A 23953-nucleotide genomic window follows, 5' to 3' on the forward strand; every position below is an offset into this window, starting at 1 on the left:
TATTTGGAGCAGACAAGTGGATATTGGACTCGTGGAAGAATAAAAATCAAAAGAAAATGCTCAAATAATTATGAAAGATAAAGGGATGAGTGTAGCTATGGCATTCCCTCTCATCTTTTGCAATGAGATTGGGTGGTCGGGGTGCTGGACGGTTGTAGAGAAGGGAGATAGCAGAATAAATTGGGAGCATTTGGAATTCAAAATCAGTAATTCCAGACTCAGAGTGGATTTAAGGGTCAACGAAGAGCACTAGAGCAAACATAAACCGCCCCTACCTCATGCAAGATAATTGGAAAAGGCAGAACAAAAATGAAGCAATTCCATTTGAGATAAACAAAGAAAATGCAGAATTTCATAAATGTTCCTTCCTTGCGAGCAGAATGACATCATTGCCCATTTACAGAGAACTGAAAGAAAATGCCACTAGATGAAGCAGTGTTTGACTCAATGCTCTAACGCAGATTCCATTAGGATTCCACAAGAGCTGAGGCACAACTTTAATATCATGGTCCAATATGATTGGGCTAAGGGAAAAATCTAAAAGATGCCCAAATCTTTGAAAGCAGCAGAACAAATGAAACTGTTAAAGATGCATATGGGATCCTTGACTTTATTACTAGGGAGAGTATAAAAGTAAAAAAAAACTTATGCTACATTTTTATAAATCACTGGTTAGGCTTCAGCTGGAGTATTGTATCCATTTTTGGACACCACCTATTAGGAATGATGTCAAGGCGTTGGAGAGCGTGCAGAGAAGATTTGCTAGAATGGAACCAGGGGCGAGAGACTTCAGTTACGTGAAGAAACTAGAGAAGCTGGTGCTCTTAAAACAGAGAATATTAAGGGCCGATTTAATAGAATTGTTTAGTATTATGAAGGGTCATGATGAGGGTAAATAAGGAGAAATTGTTCCATGTGGTGGGTTGATTAGAAGGGACAGATTTAAGAGAATTGGCAAAGGAACCACAAGGGCAATGAACAGAAGTCTTTATAGTGCATAGTGAGCTGTGCAATCTGTAATGTACTGTCTGAAAGAATAACAGAAAGCAGATTCAATAAAAACTTTCAAAGAGAGTTGAATACATTATTGAAAAGAAAAAAATGCATAGCTATAGGAAAGACTAGGGAAATAAGACTAATTGTATAGCTCTTGTTATGATCCCAACTGATGTTACTTCTGGACAAGTCAAATCCCTGGGTGGAACCTGGCTTGACAGATTGTAACTTTTATTTTTTGTTCAGAAACGTGGAGGGTGGCAACTGAACAGAGCCACAGAGTCTGCTGATGTACTTTTAACAAAAGAATAAAACACTTATCAAACAAGATAAAGATGAACTGTATTATAATAATCCTTCACCCACAACCATACCTTTACAGATATACACAGGTTCATAAGAATAACACAAGTTACAAAAATCTATCTTATACTCTAACATTCACAGTAAGTAAAGCATCCATGTAAATCAATAGGCAACCTGTCATCAGACACACCACACTCTAAGATCAAGTGACAGATGCCACCCAAAGCAAACGCCATGGATCTCTCATGAATTCTCCCTAGACACTTGTCACACTGTGAGCCAATCAGTCTCATGGAAACTCAATCTTTCACATGGGGTTTCCAATCTCCATCCTTGAAGAACTCACCTTGGAATCTTCTTCCAAACAAAGCTTTCATTTGGTCATCTTCCACAAGGATTCACCTCCCACAAGGATTCATCTCCAGGGTTTCAACCTGTCCTTCTGATGTTCCTTTCCCCTGGATCGCCACATACATTGAAGCTTTACCTTCGACGAACTCTCTCACAGATACTCAGCTTTGCCAAAAGAATGCCACTGCTTCACAGGCCCAAAGAAAGGAGTCACCAACCTTTGGCTGGCTCACCACACTTTCTGGCTTCTTGCAAGCCCACTTTGCCTTGATTCTGCTCCCCGTAGCTTTCTCTATTTAATTCGGAGCCTTTTCCTCTGCTCCTTACTTTAAGTTCACTGAACAGGATCTTGTTCCAGATTCCTGTCTTTGTCCTTCAACTTAACTTAAAGGCCTTCTTGGGACCTTTCTCCTTTTCCTTTAGGACCTGCTTCCTTCATTTCCCTCTTCCTGACTGCTGACAACTTGGTATCTCTCTTGAGATCCAGAACTGATTCAACATTCACTGTTACTTTTACTTTAGAGCAACTCATTTAAGATCCTTAGACTTATTTTCCTTAGCAATCTGCCAGACTGTCCAGCTAGAGAGAGAGAGACCTAAACAGCTCCCATCTCCTTGTGGCATAATCACCAACTGAATTTAAACTGCTTTCTGTTTCTCTCTCTCTCTCTCTCTCTTTCTGTGCCGCCCCTCCTGTTGCTAGGCAACAGCATGGTTTTCCCTAATTTGTTTTAACTTCCCTAAACCACTTCAAGAGTTGTAAAACCTCATGAAAAATGCAGGTATACAAACAAAGCTCAAGCATCTCACAGAGAAAAACTCTAAATGAAATTAGACCCAGGTTTCACCCTTCTAACCTACAAATAAAAAATATAAGTTAAACTTAAAGCTATATCTTATTTAACTACCTCTAGTTCCTAATACTCTTTAAAAGACCAGCACAGGCATGATGAGCTGAATGGCTTCCTTCTGTGCTGATTGATTCTAAGTACAGGAGACTGTATTTTGACTACTATATTTTCCAGCTGCATGAACACCTTCAACTTCCCCCTTCCCATCACAAAGATATTATATCTATAGGCATTTGGTTTATCCACAGGATTTGCTGTTAATTGCTACCTATCAGACCTTGAAGTAAATCATTGATCACTGCATATACTTTTTAAGGAGCAGGGACATGAATTCATTGCTGTGTATTTGTTCAGAGTTCAATGGTATCATGTGCTGAGTGCTCACCCAGTGCTGCTGTCCTTGTTGACTTAACTTGATTCCCTATGTACCAGTGCACTGAATTTAGAATCTTTATTGTTGTCTGCACTGTTCCTCACCCCACATTACCTCTGCAACCTCTTCTAGCCGAACGTCCCCTCTTAAACCTTTGGTCTTTTAAATTCGGTTCTGTGTTGGGATGAGTGGAGGAAAAGGTGACACGTAATGCTGGTCTTCTCAGAGCCCTACTTCCTGGAATTCCCTAACTAAATAGCTCCAGGGCCCGAATTTCCTGCTCCCTTTGGTGGCCGGCATGTTTGGCAGCTTGAGTGGACAATATGGCGAGAAAGTCAAAAATCGATTTCGCATTGTTGTAAAACCAGTTTGTGATCGTCCGCTCCACCCGTCAATGGTGGGCCATGATTACTGCTGTCGCACATCGGGAACCTAATTTTAATACTTTAGCATCACATTATAAGCCCTGCTCATTGGAATTATCCCCCTTCGCTGGATCATCCGGGCACCTGTCATCATGTTTCACAACTGTACAGAAGCCACGTGCACTTGGCAAGCTGCAGTTCTCATGGGACTTCGAGGTTTCTACCATCAGGTCTCTACCTACCAGATCTGCCATAAAGCGGGGGTTGCTTTTCAATGGCTGCAGGGCTAGGACTTGCTTGGGGAAGGGGGAGAAATAGCCTCAGGCGAGGGAAGAAGCTGGTGAGGGCTGTACTGGGGAAGGAGGGTATCCCAGGGTGTGTGGAGGGCACATGTTGATCTGTGCAAGTAGCCTCATGATGGTGAGGACTGAGGAGGCAGTCCCCAGAGCACATGAGGCCAGATGTGAGGGTGAGTGAAAGAATGAACGGTGAATTCCCTTGAGCTGGCAATGAGTGAGATGCCAGTGAATGTGTGATGGCCTTGTGAATATGTGAGATTACAATGATGAGAAGGTCGCCTTACCTTGGCAGCACGGATGAGATTATCCATCCTCTTTCTACATTGGATGGCCAACCTCTTCTGTGCAGTATTGGCACTGATCATCACTGCAACCGCCTTCCAAGCTAGAGTGGTGAGATTGCTGGACACCTGCATCCAGAGCAGGGGTGGAGTACTTCACAGCAGACCTCCAAAAGGCATTCAAGAGATGGGCCTTTTCAGGGCCATGTCGTCACTGGAGCAGCTCTGGCTGCAAGCATTGAGAACTGTGTCCATGGTTGCAGTTTAGTTGAAGTGAAAAAACAGTGAGGTAATAGCATCGCGGGTAATTCAAAGGCGGTCCGCCAGCGAGACGGCATGTTTCCTGTGGCTACATAATTAATAAGACGGGAAGTGGATGTTACAGCGTGAAATCCCACCCCAGCTCTCTACTCATCTCCCCACTTCTAAAAGCCTCGTCTATACCTATCTTTTCAACCAAACTTATGGTCATGTTCTCAGCTCACCCTGTTATTTCATTTACCTAAGTTTAATTCCTCTCTCCCTTCTTGCATAAAACACCTTGAAATATTTTTAACATTAAAGTCACTATAAAAATTATAGTTACTGTTTCATCTGCTTAACTTTCTCCGGCTCCATAATCATAAATTATGGCAGACAAGAAGAAGAATCCCCATGGGAATTCAAACCCTCTTAAAGAAAGACAATACTCATTATTCCTTCGACAAGGTGAAAGTAAGTGAACCCCTTGACCTCATTGAGAATAATTGGTAACTTGAGAGGAACGTCTTACCATTACTTGTGGAAAACAGCAGGATATTTTTGTGTTCAGGTCATGACTATTATTAGATATATACCAGAGGTTATGGGCATAGTTTTATATAACATAGAGGAACAATTTTATATTATTAGAAGTTACAACTTCACAAAGGAAGGCAAATAAATGGTATCTAAAGATCTGATCTTTATGCCATGATCCCACCCAACTGTCCTACTGACAAGATCACCTAGGGAAACCTGCTCAAAAGAAATGACAAGTTGGGTTCAGGGTCTTTTGTCAGAGTATTTTAATTATTATTATTTTGGAGCATATGTTCTGGTCGCTATATCCTGCAGCTCCAGGCAAATTTGGTTTCTAATCAATCGTTACTTTGTAATGTATGTGATCAAATTTTTTCACATAATGACTCAAACTAGGACTTAGGATACTTGCACATAATGGGCTCGATTTTTATCCTCGAGGTGGGTAGCGGGAGTCAGAAAAATTCCCAGCTCAACCTGCTGCCTCGGGGGAATGCTCCCAGGGATTTTCATTGTGCTTGGGGGGTAGGGTGAAGCATGCTGGAGTTGGGCCAGTTTACCCAGGAAAAAGTTTGAAGGTAGCCACAGGGGCTGCTGGGTTGCAAAGGCGGACTGCTTAAAAGGCCCACCGTGGTGCTGTAAGACTTTGTCCCAGTTAAAATAAAAACAGAAAGGCCCTCCAGCCTTCACTCCTTGCACCCCCTCAACCGCCACACACTCCCCATATCTCATCCATGCCACCTCATGCTCCTAAAATTACCCCATGGCCCCTCATGCCCCCCATGCCAAACTTTCCATTCTGATTCACCCACTATACACTGTGTAGAAGCAAACAACTCTATAATGACAATAGGATGTGTGAAAAAAATGGCAGGCAGCAACATAACTGCTGCATCCTTGGCTTCAGTTTCTCTCAGAATAAGTGGTGCAGCACTGAAATTAGGGTGCGTTCATTGCTTGTGTTGACGAGCATTGCTTAGCTCCATGGCTATCTGATCTCTGCTACCAATTTCACAATGTTTATTTACACAAGGTTAAGAGGTTTTGAATGCCTGCAGTGTCAGCTGTTGAAACTTCAAAGGGTCTGGATGATTGACAGTTATATTGCCCTGTAATAAAATGAGTTTTTCTTTAAGTGGAAAGTAATCAATGAATGACTTTTTTTAAAGCTTTTTGTTTGCATATTCTATGTGATGAGAGTGTTCATTGCTTCTGTGCAGTATATGGTGGGTGGATGGACATGGACGTGCCATAGCTTGGCATGGGGGTATACCTTGGCATGGGGTCATAGGGGTTGTTTGGTGGGCATATGTTGGCATGGGAGGCATGAGAAGGACTTAATTATGTATTTCATTATGTAAGCTTCATTACATATTCTTGGCTGAGAGCTCAGAAATCCATAAGGCTATTGAAGCACCTGAGCACCAGAGAAAACATTGTTTGATTGACAGCTCTGGCCACCTGATCTCTGCTGTCAGTTTCAGAATGTTTGTTTACACAAGATGAAGAGGATTCAAGTGCTTACTGTTTCAGCTATCAAAACTTTAAAGGGCCTGAATGATTGACACTTTTATTGTCCTGTAGTAAAAAGGAGTTTTTTCAACGTTTTTTTCACACCGGAGCTTTTAAAAGGTCCCCTCATGCAGACTATAGATCACGACTCCTCTGAGGTGCCATGAACCATGACTTACTGAAAATCTGGCCCCTCCGCATGAAAATTGCAGAGGACTAGTACATGTCTATCCCTGGAATGGAACCAGCCAGGTTGGGGAGTGCAGGATCTTAACCAGCTTGCACTCTTAAAGGCCCCATTGAAAGTTGGAATCCCAGGGAATGGGGTTGGGAATCCCAGAATTGAGTACCAGCTGCCATTTTTAAAGAGCTCCCGAGTCATCCCAACTTGGTGAAAATCTAGGCCACATTTATGTTAGGGAAGTTAGGATGCCCCCTTTGGTAATCACAGGCAACAACATGACTGCTGCATCCTATGGCTTCAGCTCCTCTCAGAAAATGTGGTGCAGTTCTGAAATTAGGGTGTGTTCATTGCTAGCGTCGTCTAGCATTGCTGAGCTCCATGGTGACAAATGGATATCGTGCCATAAGAAACTCAATCCATCTGTCTATCCATAGAAGCTGACAGTGCTGAAAGCTTTTCATTGTGAAAGTGAAATTCCTCCTCCTTAGTGTAGGAAACAGTAGCACATTTGCAGAAGCCACTCCACAGTGCTGTCATTGGTTACTGGACATGACAGTAGCTGAGTTAAATGTGCAAACAAAGCCTTTTTTGTATTTGCTTGGCCTGAGAATCCCCTTGGTCACTGTGACTGCATCATTGAAAATCTGGATTACAAGACGACTTGTGTACTTGGAGTGGGAAACAAGCAAACAGCATCAGAATGACTGATAGTGGAAAAAGCGGGCCAAGCTGACACAGCAGCTCTTTATTGTTGTGTCGTTACTGGCTCCTATATGCTACTTGTTTAACAGATAAACAGCATCTATTTCATAAGAAGAGAAGCATAAAGCAGAATTGCAAGTTCAGGAAGGGTCAGAACTTGCCAGTAAAAGACCTGAATGAGCCAAATCTCCTGAACAGCAGGGGATTGCTTACCTAATTCTTTACTTCTTACCAGCTACAGAGCCTGTTGAACATAAATTCACGACTGATTGCTAGACACTAGGTTTACCATGACAACAAAGACAGTGAATGCTCAGGCAGAAAAAAGGTTTTAAAAAATGACCTACACAGCTACTTAACAGATGTATTTAGGCTCCTCTGTAGAGTACCAAAGCATGTTTTCTTTGTCCTTCATTAACTATAAAGAAATTATGTTGGAATGAAAAGTAACAGTTAAATTCCATGAACATAGAAAATGCTGGAGAGTAGGTGTTGCAGCAGTAGATGCTGGGAGGTTGTTTCCCCTTGTGGGAGAGCCTAGGACCAGAGGGCATAATCTCAGAGTAAGGGGGCGCCCATTTAAAACAAAGATGAGAAGGAATTTCTTCTCTTAAAGGATAGTTCTTTACTGCTATGGGTTGTAGAGGCTGGGTCGTTAAGTATATTCAAGAGTGAGATAGAGAGATTTTTAATCAGTAAAGGAATCAAGGGTTATGGGAAAAAGACAGGAAAGTGAACTTGAGAATTATTAGATCAGCCATGATCTCATTGAATGGTGGAGCAGACTCGATGGGCCACATAGCCTACTTCTGCTCCTGCATCTTATGGTCTTATACAAGAGAGTGTATACCCATTGTGCACTAAAGTGATAGAACATAGGGTCATGCATGCAGTCCATTTTACAGCTTTATTCAGCGCAGCTCTAATCTCAGTTTTGTCACAGGGAGCCGGATAACTAGAAGGGACAACACCACTTTCTGCTTTTATGCAGAGGCACATTGTTAGAGGTACCTGGGAGCTAGTCATATAATTGCAGAACCACGGAATGGTTACAGCACAGGAGGAGGCTAGTCGGCCTGTTGTGTCTGTGCTAGAAGGATGTACTTGCTATAGATGGAGTGCAGCGAAGGTTTACCAGACTGATTCCTGGGATGACGGGACTGACATATGAGGAGAAATTGAGTCGATTAAGATTATATTCGCTGGAGTTCAGAAGAATGAGTGGGGATCTCTTAGAAGCCTATAAAATTCTAACAGGATTAGACAGGGTAGATGCAGGAAGGATGTTCCTGATGGTGGGGGAGTCCAGAACCAGGGGTCATAGTCAGAGGATACAGGGTAGACCATTTAGGACTGAGACGAGAAGAAATTTCTTCACCCAGAGAGTAGTGAGCCTGTGGAATTCGCTGCCACAGAAAGTAGTTGAGATCAAAACATTGTATGCTTTCAAGAAGGCATTATATATAGCTCGTGGGGCGAAAGGAATCAAAGGGTATGGGGAGAAAGTGGGAGCAGGCTATTGAGTTGGATGATCAGCCATGATCATAATGAATGGCAGAACAGGCTGAAAGGGCTGAATGGCCTACTCCTGCTCCTAGTTTCTATGTTTCTAGTTTTCTGAAGGAACGATTCACCCTGAGTCACTCCCTGCCTTCTCCCCATAACCATGCAAATTCTTCCTTTTCAGTTAATAATCCAATTCCCTCTTGAATGTCTCAAGAGAACCTGCCTCCACCACACTCTCGGGCACTGCATTCCAGATCCTAATCACTTGCTGCATCGTTGCTTAATTTGCCAGTTATATTAAATCTGTGCCATGTTATTCTCAATTCTTTCACCAATGGGAACAGTTTTTTCCTATCGACACTGTCTAGCCCACTCATGATTTTGAATACCTCTGTCAAATCCCCTCTTGGCCTTTCTCTTTTCCAAGGAAAATAGTCCCACTTGCTTCAATCTATCTACGTAACTGAAGTTTCTCATCCCTGGAAACATTTTCGTGATTTTTTTCTGCACTTTCTCTATTACCTTCATGCCGTTCATAAAGTATGGCACCCAGAATTGGACACAATACTCCACTTGAGGCTTAACCAGTGTTCTATACAAGTTTAACATAACTTCCTTGCTTTTGTACTCTCTGTCCCTATTAATAAAGCCAAGGATGCTGCATGCCTTATTAATCACTCTTTTGACCTGCCCTGCCTCTTTCAATAATTTTTGCACATGTACAACCAGGTCCCCATTGCTCCTGCACCCCTTTTAGAATTGTAACCTTTATTTTATATCATCTCTCTGCATTCTTTCTACCAATATGTATCACATACACTTCTTCCACTGGAAACAGTTCAGAGGAGGTTCACTAGGCCGATTCCTGAGATGAGGTGTTAGCCTTATGAGGAAATGTTAAGCAGGTTTGGCTTATACTCACTGGAGCTTAGAAGAATAAGAGGTAATCTTATTGAAACAGATAAGATTCTGAGGGGGCCTGACAGGGTGGATGCTGAGAGGATATTTCCTTCATGGGGGAATCTAGAACTAGGGGGCACAACTTCAAAATTATGGGGTCTCCCATTTAAGATGGCGATGAGGAGGAATATTTTCTCTGAAGGTCATTAGTGTTTGGAATTCTCTTCCCCAGCAAGCAGTGGAGGCTAGGTCACTGAATATTTCAAGGGAGTTGAGAATTACGGGGTGCGGGTAGGAAAGTAGAAAAAGGCCACAATCAGATCAGAGATGATTGTTTTGAATGACGGAGCAGGCTTGATGGGCTGAATGGCGTACTCCTGCTCCTATTTCTTATGTTCTCTACATTAAATTTCACCTGCCACTTGTCCACCCATTGTACCAATCTGTCTAAGCCCTTTTAAACTTATATGCTATTCTCATCCCTATTCTCAATACTTCCAAGTTTTGTATCATCATCAAATTTGGAAATTGTGCCCTGTACACCAAAGTCTAGGTCATTAATATATATCAGGAAAACAGGGTCCAAACACTGATCACTGAGGAACTCCACTGTAAACCTTCCTTCAGTCCTACTACACTTTGTTTCCTGTCACTCAGCCAATTTCATATCCATGTTGTTACTGTCCCTTTTATTCCATGAGCTGTCACAAGTCTGTTATAGTCTTTTGGAAGACCATGTACACCACATCAACAGCATTACCCTCAGCAACCCTCTCTGTTACCACCTCAAAAAACTCAAGCCAGTTAGATAAACATGATTTGCCCGTAATAAATCCATGTTGATTTTCCTTAATTAACTCGCATTTTTCGAAATAACCATTAATTTTGGCACGAGTTATCGCCTCCAGAAGTGTCCCTTATGTTCTCCACTGAGGTTAAACTGACTGGCCTGCAGTTGCTGGGCTTACCTTTACACCTTTTTTGAACAATGGTGTAACATTTGTAATTCTCCAGCCCTCTGGCACCACCCCTGAGTCTAAGGAAGTTTGGAAAAGTTTGGCCAGTACCTCCACAATTTCTACTCTCACTTCGCTCAGTATCTTGGATGCATCTCATCTGACTCTGATGACTTATCAACATTAAGGACAGACAGCCTATCCAATACCAACTCCTCATCAATTTTAAACCCTTCAAGTGTCTGAATTGCCTCCTCTTTCACCATGACTTGGCAGCATTACTTCCTAGGTAAAGACAGATGCAAAGTATTCATTTAGTACCTCAGGTGCTCCCTCTGCCTCCATGTGTAATTTCCTTTTTTGGTCCTTAATCAGTCCTACTCCTTTTTCTATTCTTCTACTATTTATAAGCCTGTAGAAGATTTTGGATCCCTTTTACATTAGCTGCCAGACTCTTTTCATACTCTTTGCTTCTCCTATTTGTTTTTTCACTTGCCCTCGGACCTCCGATATTCTTGGTTGTATTATCCACCTGACATCTGTCATAATCACAGAATCACGGAATTTTAATGGCACAAAAGGAGGTCACTTGTCTCATCGTGTCTGCACCGGCTCTCCAAATGAGCATTATGACCTAGTTTCATTGTCTTGCCTTTTCCCTGTACCCCTGCACATTGTTTCGATTCAAATAACCATTTAATGCCCTCTTGAATGCCTCAATTGAACCTGTCTCCACCACACTTCCAGGCAGTGTATTCCAGACCCAAACCACTCATGTAAAAAAGTTTTTTCTGGCATCACACTTGCTTCTTTTGCAATCACTTTAAATCTGTGCCCTCTTGTTCTTGGCCCTTTTATGAGTGGGAGCAGCTTCTCCCTATATACTCTCTCCAGCCCTCTCATGTTTTTGAACATTTCTGTCAAATCTCCTCTTAGCCTTCTTCTCTCCAAGGAGAACAGTCCCAACCTCTCCAATCTATCTTCGTAACTGAAGTTTCTCATCCCTGGAACCATTCTTGTAAACCTCTTCTGCACTCTCTCCAGTGTGTTCACATCCTTCCTATAATGTGGTACCCAGAACTGTACACAATATTCCAGCTGGGATCTAATGGGTGTTTTATATAAATTCAGCATAACCTCCTTGCTCTTATACTCTATGACCCTATTAATAAAGCCCAGGATACTATATGCTTTATTAACTGCTGACTCTACCTGCCCTACCACCTTCAATGATCTATGCACATATACACCCAGTTCTTTCTACTCCTGCATCCCCTTCAAAATTTCACCCCTTATTTTATATTATCTGTCCATGTTCTTCCTACCAAAATTCATCACCTCACACTTCTCCACATTGAACTTCATCTGCCACCTATCTGCCCACTGTACCAACTTGTCTATATCCTTTTGAAGTTTTACACCATCCTCCTTACAGTTTACAATACTCCCAAGCTTCATATCATCTGCAAACTTTGAAATTGTCCCCTGCACACCATGATCTAGATCATTAGTATATATCAGGGAAAGCAAGGGTTCCAATACTGACTCCTGGGGAACTCCATTACAAACCTTCCTCCAGCTCGAAAAATATCCATTGACCATTACTCTCTGCTTCCTATTTTTCAGCCAATTTTGTATCCACGTTTCTACTGTCCCTTTTATTCCATGAGCAACAACTTTTCACATTGTAAACCTCTTCTGCACTCTCTCCAGTGTGTTCACATCCTTCCTATAATGTGGTACCCAGAACTGTACACAATATTCCAGCTGGGATCTAACGGGTGTTTTATATAAATTCAGCATAACCTCCTTGCTCTTGTACTCTATGACCCTATTAATAAAGCCCAGGATACTATATGGCATTGTATCAAATGCCTTTTGAAAGACCACGTACACCATATCAACAGCATTACCCTCATTGACCTTTTCTGTTACCTCATCAAAAATCTCCAAGTTAGTTAAACATGATTTCTCCTTTAGAAATCCATGCTGGCTCTTCCTCATCAACCCATATTTTTCCATGTGACTACTACTTCTATCCTGAATATTTTTTCTAGAATCTAGCCCACCATTGAAGTTAAACCGACTGGTCTGTAATTGCTGGGATTAGCCTTGCAACCTTCTTTGAACAAGGGCGTAATTTTTGCAATTCTCCAGTCCTCTGGCACTTCCCCTGAATCAAGGGAAGACTGAAAAATTATGGTTAGTGCCCCTGCAATTTCTACTCTCACTTCCTTTAATATCATTGGATGCATCTTGTCCAGTTCCGGTGCCTTGTCAACTTTTAAGTATCGACAGTTTTTTCAACATTTCCTCCTTAACAATTTTGAACCCTTCTAAGTGACGGAGTTTCCTCATCTGTTACCATGGCCTGGGTGGCATCTATATCCTTGGCCAAGACAGATGCAAAGTATTCATTTAACACCTCAGCCATGGCCCCTTCATCCATGTGTAAATTCTCTTTTAAATCCCTAATCAGCCCTACCCCCGCTTTTACAACCCTTTTACTATTTATATGCCTATAGAAGACTTTGGAATTGCCCATTATGTTGGCTGCCAGTCTTTTTTCATAATCCCTCTTTGCTTCTCTAATATACTTTCTCCCCTCTCCTCTGAACCTTCTGTAATCCTCTTGGCTCTCAATTGTATGTTTATAAGCACGCGTTTTCTTCTTAACCTCTAACTCCTTTTTCATCCGGGGAATTCTGGATTTGTTTGTCCTATCTTTCCCCTTTGTAGGAATATAGCTTGACTGTACCTGAACTTATTCCCTCTTTAAAAGCAGCCCATTTGTTCCTTAGTTTTGCCTGCTGACATTTGATTCCAGTTTACCTGGGTCAGATACATTCTTATCCCATTGAAGTTGGCTTTCCCACAGTTAAATTTTCTTACTCGGGATTTATCTTTGTCTTTTTCCATAGCCAACCTAAATTTTATGATACAATGATCACTGTCTAGTGAATGCTCCCATATTGACAGCCACTTGGCCCACCTTTTTCCAAAGAACCAGGTCATTTAGTACCTTCTTTCTCATTGGCTTGGAAACAGATTGCTGTAGAAAATTTTCCTGAACATACTCTAGGAACTCTTGCCCCTGTGTGCCCTTACAATACTACTATTCCAGTCTATATTTGGATGATTAAAGTATCCTATTATAACTACTCTACAATTCTTGCCCCTCTCTGTAATTTCCTTGCAAATTTGTTCCTCTACCTCCTTTCCACTAATTGGTGGCCAATAGAATACACTGGTCAATGTTTTTGTTTTTTGTTCCTTAACTCTTTCCAGATAAATTCTTTCCTTGACCCCTCTGGGACATCCTCTCTCTCCAGCAGTGCATTGTTCTCCTTGATCAATACTGCCGCCCCTTCTTTCCTTTCTTTCCTATGTTTCCTGAACACCTTGTATCCAAGATTATTTGATGCCCAGTCCTACCCTACTGTTATAGCCGCCACATCATATTTCTGTGTGACAGTCTGTGCCTGTATGTCACCAATCTTATTCACCACAGTCTGTATTTACGTACATGCACAACAACCCTAGTATTGTACATTAATAAAAGTGGACGTAGAGAAATTAAGCTTAAAAACTTCACGGGCACTATTTTCTCAATGCCCAATGTGCACCAGAGTGGTGACCTTTAATGATGGGTCTTAACATGCATTTTCCAGGGTGTCAATGGTACTGGCAAGAGGCTCCTGCCTGAAAGAGGAGAGAGCACTTGAATTCTATCCAAATGAAACAGAAATTATGTCACAATGCCTTTCACCATCAATTTCTGGTTAATTCCCAAGATAGAATCTGTTCTAAAGACTATCTAAGGAAACTGAGTGCCAGTGCATGACAATACTGCTTCAGACTAAAAGATCTGTGTATGGACAACCAGCAACCTCAAGGAAGTTTTTTTCTTAAAGCCCTTCTAAAGTACAGCTAGGCCATTGGGTTGCTGTTTCTCACAACACATAGCACACCAAAATGACTCTGGGATTTGTATTGGTGCAGCCCTGTGAGGTTTTTTTTTTGAGTTTTCACATTTTATTTTGCAACTACTGTACATGAAGGCACAGTACCACAACAGACCAATGTCCAAGATCTTCTCATGACCGGCATCTGAAGTGCCTCTAAATTTTTGGTCTTAGAAAAAGATATATAAACAGAAGTGTCAGAGTCCGTTTGCCATGTAAGATTCAACAAAGCCTGATCAGTACTGCATCTTCAGCAGTTGTTCACCTGGACCTCTGTCTCATCTTTCATCTTTTATGCTTCAGCCTGTGCACACGCTTCTTCCACCACTTAGCTCTCATGTCGACAAGGAACTCAAAATCCTAGAACAAAAAGTTACCCAACACTTGCCTAACATATTTAAATGTATTGAACCTATAATTATGCATCTGTTCAGGTAAGTTCAAGTCAGATCTATCAAATGCACAACACCTCACTTATAATGGGATGAACTGAGTGGGGGAGGTAAAATGGCCACATTACCTTCAAATTAAATGTTAAGTGTAGCAGGGTATATGGACTTTCAAAAGGCTTGAGACAAAGTACCATACAATAGACTTGTTAACAAAGTTGAAGTCCATGACATTAAAGAAACAACAGCAGCATGGATACAAAATTGACAAAGAGACAGAAATCCAAGAGTAGTGTTGATCAATGGATTTTCACATTGGAGGGAAGTATCCGCTAAAGGTTCAGTATTGGGGTCACTGCTCTTTTGATATATATTAATCAGCTGGAATTGGGTTTAAAGGGCATAATTTAAAAGTTTTTAGATAGGAGTCAGTACTTATTGACATATTTCTTTGCCATGTCTTCAGTGCCTTCAATTGCCACTGTGCTCGCGCCTTGCATTCACTGGTAAGTTCCAGGAAACCTGGGAAACCTGTGGACCCACAGCTAAATCATAAAAGCCATGTTAGTATCCCTGCAATTGAGCGATGAATGTATTAATTCGACAACCTGCCTCTCCTGAGGAAGACACAGCTTAAAGTGCTGGAGTTAAATGTTGAAAGTTGACAGGTTTGACTCAGCTTCCCAACATGCTTGCATTTCACAGAATTACAGAGTGCAGAAGAGGCCCTTTGACCCATCGAGTCTGCACCGACACGTGAGAAACACCTGACCTACCTACCTAATCCCATTTACCAGCACTTGGCCCATAGCCTTGAATGTTATGCCAAGTGCTCATCCAGGAACTTTTTAAAGGATGTGAGGCAACGCACCTCCACCACCCTCCCAGGCAGCGCATTCTAGACCATCACCAACCTCTGGGTAAAAAAGATTTTCTTCACATCCCCCTAAACCTCCTGCCCCTCGCCTTGAACTTATGTGCCCTCATGACTGACCCTTCAACTAAGGGGAACAGCCGCTCTCTATCCACCCTGTCCATGCCCCTCATAATCTTGTACACCTCGATCAGGTTGTCCCTCAGCCTTCTCTGCTCTAACCTATCCAAGTCTATCCAACCTCTCTTCATAATTTAAATGTTTCATCCCAGGCAATATCCCGGTGAATCTCCTCTGCACCTCCTCCAGTGCAATTGCATCCTTCCTATAATGTGGCGACCAGAACTGCACACACTACTCCAGCTGTGGCCTCACCAAGGCTCTGTACAGCTGCAACATGACCTCTTTATTTTTGTAATCTATGCCTCGATTGATAAAGGCAAGTGTTCCATATGCCTTTTTCACCACCCCACTAACATGCCCCTCTGCCTTCAGAGATCTATGGACATACACGCCAAGGTCCCTTTGTTCCTCAGAACTTCTTAGTGTCATGCCGTTCATTCAATACTTCCTTGTCAAATTACTCCTTCCAAAGTGTATCACCTCACATTTTTCAGGGTTAAATTCCCTCTGCCACTTATCAGCCCATTTGACCATCCCGTCTATATCTTCCTGTAGCCCAAGACACTCATCCTCACTGTTAACCAGCCAGCCAATTTTTGTGTCATCTGCAAACTTATTAATCCTCCCCCCACGTAGTCATCTATATCGTTTATATAAATGACGAATAATAGGGGACCCAGCACAGATCCCTGTGGTACGCCACTGGACACTGGCTTCCAGTTACTAAAGCAGCCTTCTGTCCTCACCCTCTGTCTCCTACAACTAAGCCAATTTTGAATCCACCTTAATTCTCCAGGACATAACCAGCTCCCACAGCTGCTGCCAAACCCACATGCTTACCCATGTTAAATTCCCCCTAATGGCAAACAATATAATTCTGCAGATGAACTGACACTCTCATCATCCACATACAGAATCTTCCAGATGCAATGCTATAAGTGACAAAAATGAATTTACTTTTGTTGTTTATGTTCAAAGAAATACATTCTAAAGACAGTATTCTAATTGGCTGATTATAGTTTTATTTTTAAATATTATGCTGATTCAGTAGCTTACAGTATCATTTGCCTTTTGCAAACTGCAAATAAATCTGACTTACGGTAGTAGCCTGTGTTCATTCGTCTGAGAGCATAGTATTTTCAGCCCTCCAAGAAAAACAAGAGAGTGTTCTGGCCAACAACATCTTTAATAAGCTTTTTATCATTCACTGTTAAGCTTTTCACTCTTGACTCACATATAGCACATACAAAAACTCACAACTCTGATCACAGGAGACTTGGATTAAGAAAGCTCCTTTGTTCTTGTGAGCGCAAAACAAAAGTTTTGAGGAAAAGCAACCTCTGTGCCTAAGCATCAGTTCAGTTTATGAAGTTTTCCCTGAGTATTGCTGAAAAAACACATTTTGTCAAAGCTTTTCATCTTGCACTCATCAAGACAATCGCAAGAATACCAATGTCAGGGGAAGCAACGAGTTTATACTGTATGAGAAGAGAGTGCTGCTTGGTTGGCAAGTGAACTCTGATTGGGAGAGGCATTGCCATGGAGAATACACAAGTAAATGGTGACTGACTGTTAACTGCCAAGCATTGTTTGAAATTTAAACCAAGCAGCTTGACTCTGATTGGGTCAAGGCATTACCCTGATGAATGAACCAGCGAATGGCTGTCACTTATTTTGTTTGGCTGAAACAGGTGCAGTTGTAAATGTGCCACACTGTGAGCCCAACTGACCATCTTAAATTGGTTGTCAGCATAATTATTAGCACACTGAGGATTACTTAGAGAACATTATACAATCGCGGAATCACATCTAATGTTTGACTTCTGAGTTTAGCAAGCACAGGCTGGTTGGGTACAGTCTGTACCTTGCCCATTGCGAATAGCGGAAGGGACATGCTGTTTGATATGATCCGCCAGTCACTGGGATGTATGGCCTACATACCTAGCATCACACTGGCATTGAAATTCATATACCACATTACTCATTTGTGTAATAGGCAGAAATTCATTTTGGCTTGATGGCAGCATCCAGTTAGTGGTGAATACCACTTGTGTTGCTACTGCATAGTAGCAGGGTGAAACAGCTAGCTTCACCTGTTGCTCAAATTTTTGAGATCCTTGCCCTTCCAGGGTAATCTGAGATAGACTGGGCAGTCGTCGGGGCCAAAAGTGACAGCCTTAGGCTCATTCCTGAGGTGTGGGATATACAGTGCAAAATGATCTGATCAGGGTAGCCATTATCCTGCTGGATGTCTTCGATGTGCCCTATTTCAGCATCAAGCTTGCATGATGAGAAAATGGCTTGGGCCCTATTCATGAGGTTGCCAATAAGTCCTGCCAGGATTGCGTGAATCAGTATTCAATGAGCTTATGAACTCGGCAACTCACGCAGTTGAGCTCAGCTTTAATGACACCGTGCATGTCCAAATAGATAGTGCTGCCATGGGATCCCCTCTAGGCCCAGCTCTCGCAAACATCTTTGTTCCATTAGAAATGTGTCTTCAATGGAATGACACCTTACCTCCTACCCCTTTAATATTTACAATATGTGGATGATACGTTTGCAATATTTAAATCCATGGCAGCATGTAATAATTTCCTTGCATGTCTTAATGGGCTCCATCCTGCGCTGAAATTCACCTTTGGAATGGAGTGGTCAAATGAACTCCCTTTCCATCATGTACTAGTTGATAAATTTGCCAGGGGATTCTCTACCACAGTCTATCACAAGCCTATCTTCACTGGTCAATACACACGTTGGGATTCTTGCAGTTCCACGTGCTATAAAATTGGCCTCAGTGAGCTAAACATTACACTGACAAGCCATTTAAGGTTGTCATTTGGGCTTGCATTGTGTCACATCTGCTTGTGCTGGAAGCTACGTACATTTATACACAGGGCCCTGCTCTTTGCAGACACATCAGCACTCTTTTCTCATACAGTATAAAGTTGTTGTTTCCCTTAACATTGGTATTCGTGTGATTGTCCTGATGAGTGCAAGATAAAAAGCTTCAACAAAATGTCCTTCTGCAGCAACACCCAAGTTCTGGACAACCAAATGACTATTAGAAGTTTTTCCTTTATATTTCCTTTGTACTGATGGTTAGATGCAGAGGAATTATTGTTTTAATATATCTTAGGCATACACTAAAGCAGAGGAACACCTGACAAACAGAATCATAGGGTGAAATTATCCCAGATTTGCACTAAGCACCGTAGCTGGTGGGAAAAATAACGTTTACCTGCATTGGCGGCTTTTCACGCTGTATCGTCCCAATCTCGCCTCATTAATCATGCATTCCCAGGAAACATGCCATTCCGCTGGCGGGAGGCCTCTGATTTGGCCGACATGCCATCACCTCGCCATTTCCTCATCCCGGGTGCCAAATTTAAAGTGCAACCATGTGCACACCTCTGTGCTTCCAGCCTAGGACTGCTGCACAGAAGACATGGCCCTGAAAGGCAAGAAGACTGCAGCCCCCAGGTTCGATGACATGTCCCTGGAACGCCTTTTGGACACCGTGGAGGCCCGCTGTGAGATCCTCTATCCCTGTTCTTTCCGCAAGAGGGAGAGCAACATTACCAATCCAGCTTGGGAGACAGTGGCAGCAGTGGTCAGTGCCAACGCCTTGCAAAAGAGGGCAGCCACCCAGTGCAGAAAGAGGATGAATGATCTCTTCCGTTCTGCCAGGGATAATCACTCTTCTCATCACTCTCAACTCTCACACTCGCAAACCCATCACACATCCACAGGGATTTCATTCACTGCCAGTTCAGAAGGCATCACTATTCAGTCTCTCACACACACCTTCCTTGTCCTCATCCTGTTCTTGGCACCACTCACCACCTACATGTGCCAGGCATACTTATCATGTGGCCTGGCAGGCATTCTGCTTACACTCTGTTCATCTGTGTTCATGCAGGACAAGCTGGCACACAACAAAAGAGAGAGGTCACAGATTGATGGAGATTGCCTGAAATCGAGGTCCTCAAGCACTTTGAAAAGGGAGTTATCCAGGCGGCTGACGAAGATCTGTACCATTCCTGTGCTGATGGTGAGGTTGGCAGTGCTCAACCAAGTGAGGATCCAGCAATACAACATCAATCAGGCAACCATGCTATGAGTGATGTGTCCTGTTTCACAGGCCACCGCCATGCACTGGTTATCTGTCCTTGCTTTTGCAGGCACATCTGGGAAACAGCTGAGGGAGTCCACGACCCAGGTCCTCGACTCAAACCCCAAAGTCACCTCAGAAGAGGAATCTGCTGAAACTGTCATTGAAAACCCGTCAAAGCACTCACCTACACCCTCCACCAGTGCAGGGACACACACCTTGGTGGGACCAAGCTTTAGAGTAGCCTTCGGGCCACAATCTGGTGAGCACATCGCACTGCCTGATCCACAGCAGATGGAGGCAGAGACTTCCCAGGTTTCTGGCACTCTGAGGACTGCTGGAGACCAGAAGCCTGCTGAGTCCGAGCCAGATGATGCGCCTCTGGACTCAGTCATGCCTCAGTTGCTGGAGCTGCTAAGGTGAACTTGGGAACATCAGGAAGGGATGTCAGCTGCACTCCTCAGATTGCAAGGCACGATTGAGGAGCCCAACCACCTTCAGTCTGAGGTGATAGCGCCAGCATGCCAACGGACTGAGGCCAACACTGGTGGGATGGTGGCTGCCATGGAGAAATTGGTCCAGGAATCAACCCTGCACTGCTGCACGGGCTGAACTCCATCGCTGATGGCACAGTTGGCCTCCAACAGTGCCAACCCGAGAGTGATGCAGGGCATGTCGATCTCACTCCAGCTTCCCCTTCTCAAGGAGTCAGCCAGGAGCCCTCCGCACCCATAGGGAGGAGGATCAGCAGGTGTGCACCCTGGGACCGCCCACCCAGGTGACTCCGAGAATGTCCGATCCATCTGAATCCCCTCTTCCTATGACTCCAGCAAACCCAGTTTCAGAGGCCAAGGAGGGTGCCACTGCCTCACAGCAGGACCCCGAAAGCAGGCCAGGGCCCTCGAGGTGTTAGGAAGGTTAAGAAGATGTAACTCTTTCGAGTACAAACCCGTTTCCATCTGTTTCAGATGAAGTTACATTGTTTCATGGTTTGCTGTTGTGAGATTTGAACTCTTGATCTTGGGGTTACAAACCCAGTACCATAACCACTTGGCTATTTAGGCCAAGCGTTAAAAAGATGTAGTTGCACAGTCTGGACACTGATGATAATCACTTCTACATAATGTTCACTATTGTAAATAAACTCCCAAGAATGCCTCCCTGCCTATGGCTCTTTGTTCTGATTAGCAGTGTTTATATCACTCAGATGTGAAACCTTGGCCCCTGCACAAGGTAAAGGCAGGTGTCTCAGTGCAGGGCTTCTTCCCTGTTCTTTGTGCAACCATCCCAGCACACTAACAGCCTTCACAGTCACTGGACACATCAGTCATGCCTGCACCTCAGTGTTGCTTTTCATTGCAGCCAGAATGTCCTGGGCTGGAGGCACAGAGTTCTGCCGTTTTCTCTGTGTGCTCTCAGCACCTTTTGAGGTGCGGGTGGCCCCCCACCTCATCAGCATCTGTGTCTGGTGACAGTGTGGTTCTGAAGGGTTCAGCTCACGAAGGATACCAGAGGATCAGGAGAAGTTAAAATTTCCCTGTTGCAACTCCATGATATGACCCTGTTCACAGAGCGCAAGTGAGGTGCCATCAACCAGACGGGCGTCAGACATTAACATCAGCTATGTGAAGATCTATGGCGTGCCCCTACTAAATGTTGCCATCATCCTCCTGGAATGTTGGGACTATGGGCATCTGCTGTGTCTCCATGACAGGAGCCTTATCACAGAGGGTATGTGTGATGCCATCAACAGTCAAATGTTCATGCAATGTGATGATCTATGGTGTCTCCTCACTGCATGTTATCCCCCATGAATCAAGCAACTATGAGGGCCTCCCGAGCATGCCTGCCTCATCTGTCCAGTGCGATGGCCTCATCGCTGTCATCCTCACTTTCAAGGACCTCTTCACCCTCTTTCCTGTCATTGTCCCCGTCATCAGAGGAGATGTGCAGCTTCTCTTCCTGTTACAGCGCCTGGCTGTGAAGGGGGCAGCAGCCCACAACGATGAGTGACACCCTCTGTGAACTGTATTGCAAGGCTCCACCAGAACAGTCCAGGCACTGGAACATCACTTTCAACATTCCGATAGTTTGCTCTATCAAGGTGTGAGTTGCAACATGAGCCTTGTTGTACCTTCTCTGTGTTGCACTCTGAGGCTGCCACATGGGTGTCATCTGCCATGTCCTCTGTGGGTAGCCCTTGTCCTCAAGGAAGCAACCCCGCAGTCTCTGTGGACCCTGAAAGGCATCAGGGATCTGAACACCAGTAAGAATGTAGGAGTCTTGGACACTCACTGGGAATCATGTGCAGACCTGTAGGACGCATTTGTGATGGTTGCACACCAGCTGAACATTGAGCGAGTGGAAGCCCTTGCGGTTGATGTAGTTGGCTGCTTGTTGCCACAGAGATCTGAGTGCTATGTGAGTGCAGTCACATGTATCATGCACCTGTGGAAAACTGAGATCTAGGCAAATCCCAGCACTCTTGCATCCTGGCTTTCCTGATCCCAGGCGAAATGGATGCATTGGTGCATGGAGGCTTTTGATGTCCCACAGAGGTCACCTGTTGAGCCCTGAAAGGAGCCACTTGGGTAGAAGTTGAGCACTGCAGTCACTTTCACGACCACTGGCAGTGGATTCCCTCCATGTTCCTGTGGGGTCCTTAATGCCGCACTCAGTCAAGTGCTGCCTTAATATCAAGGGCAGTCATTCTCACCTCACCTCTGGGTGTTCAGCTCTTTTGTCCATGTTTGAACTAAGGCTGTAATGAGGTCAGGAGCTGAGCGACCCTGGCAGAACCCAAACTGAGCGGCAGTGAGCAGATTATTGCTAAACAAGTGTCGCTTGATAGCACTGTTGATGACTCCCTCCATTACTGATGATGGAGTAGACTGATGGGGTGGATTAGTCCTTTTTTCGGACGGCACACCCGGGCAATTTTCTACATTGCCGGGTAGATACGTGTTGTAGCTGTACTGGAACAACTTGGACATCCATGCACATGAATCCCAAGGTTCCTGCATCTCTGCACATTCTTTAGAACTGTGGCAATGTCTATGTTGCCCCTCCGTTCTGCCAAAGTGTATCACCTCACACTTCTCAATTAGTATAAAATTTTAATTTCCCCATTACTGGTGTTTGTGCCTTAAGATGCCTTGGCCCCCAAGTTCTAGAATTCTCTCCGTAAAATTCTCCAGATCTATTCCTCCCTTTCCTCTTTTAAGACGATCCTTAAAGCCTATCTGTTTGAACAAACTTTTGTTCATCAGCTCTGATATCTTATTACGTGGCTCGATCTCGGGTTTTGCTTTATAACACATCTTGGGATGTTTTATTATGTTACCGGTGCTATTTAGGCACAAGTAGTTGTTGGTTTTTAATCGTACATGTTTTGTTTGATTCAAGTTATTGGCCATTCATGTCCTCAAATGTAGACAGAAATATAGCTGCAAAGCAAACGTCTATAAGCCAGCCCCACAGTGTGCTTATATTTGAATAAAATGGTTTGATCTGTCCTTTGTTGCTCTGAGAAGGCGACAGTGAGCCTCCTTCTTGAGTTGCTGCAGTTGTAGCAATTTGATACAACTGAGTGGCTTACTAGGTCACTTCAGAGGGCATTTATGAGTCTATTATTTTGGCAGGAGTATGGATTCATATATAAGGCAAACCAGGGAAAGAAGGCAGGTACCCATCCCTGCATGACATGAATGAATCAGTTAGATATTTTTTATACAATAATTGACATCTTCATTGTTGATTGCTAATGGTTAGCTCAGTTAGCTGGACAGCTGGTTTTTGTTGCAGAGTGGAATCAACAGCGTGGGTTCAGTTCCAGTACTGATTGAGGTCATCCATGAAGGCCCTGCCTTCAAATCTCTCCCCTCGCCTGAGGTGTGGTGAACCTCAGGTTAAACTCACCACCAGTCGTCTCCCTCTAATGAGAGAGCAGCTTATGGTCCTCTGGGGCTACAGCGACTTTCATCACTGACTGCCTTTCACTGATCCCAGCTTATTTCCAGATTTTTAAAACTTAATTCAGATTCACAGGCTGCCATGATTGGATTTGAACTTTTGTTCCCTTTTTGTTCCCATGTCCAGAATTGTTCCGGTAACATAACGTCCAGAC

The 23953-nt window shown here is 43.5% G+C and overlaps 1 protein-coding gene across 15 annotated transcripts in view; it reads left to right on the forward strand.

Annotated features, from left to right (window-relative positions):
* invs (inversin) overlaps positions 1–23953 on the forward strand; it is a 429324-nt gene that overhangs the window by 206491 nt on the left and 198880 nt on the right. The window lies entirely within an intron of this gene.

This window comes from Carcharodon carcharias, chromosome 3, assembly GCF_017639515.1.
Source record: "Carcharodon carcharias isolate sCarCar2 chromosome 3, sCarCar2.pri, whole genome shotgun sequence".
In the NCBI taxonomy this organism is placed as follows: Eukaryota; Metazoa; Chordata; class Chondrichthyes; order Lamniformes; family Lamnidae; genus Carcharodon; species Carcharodon carcharias.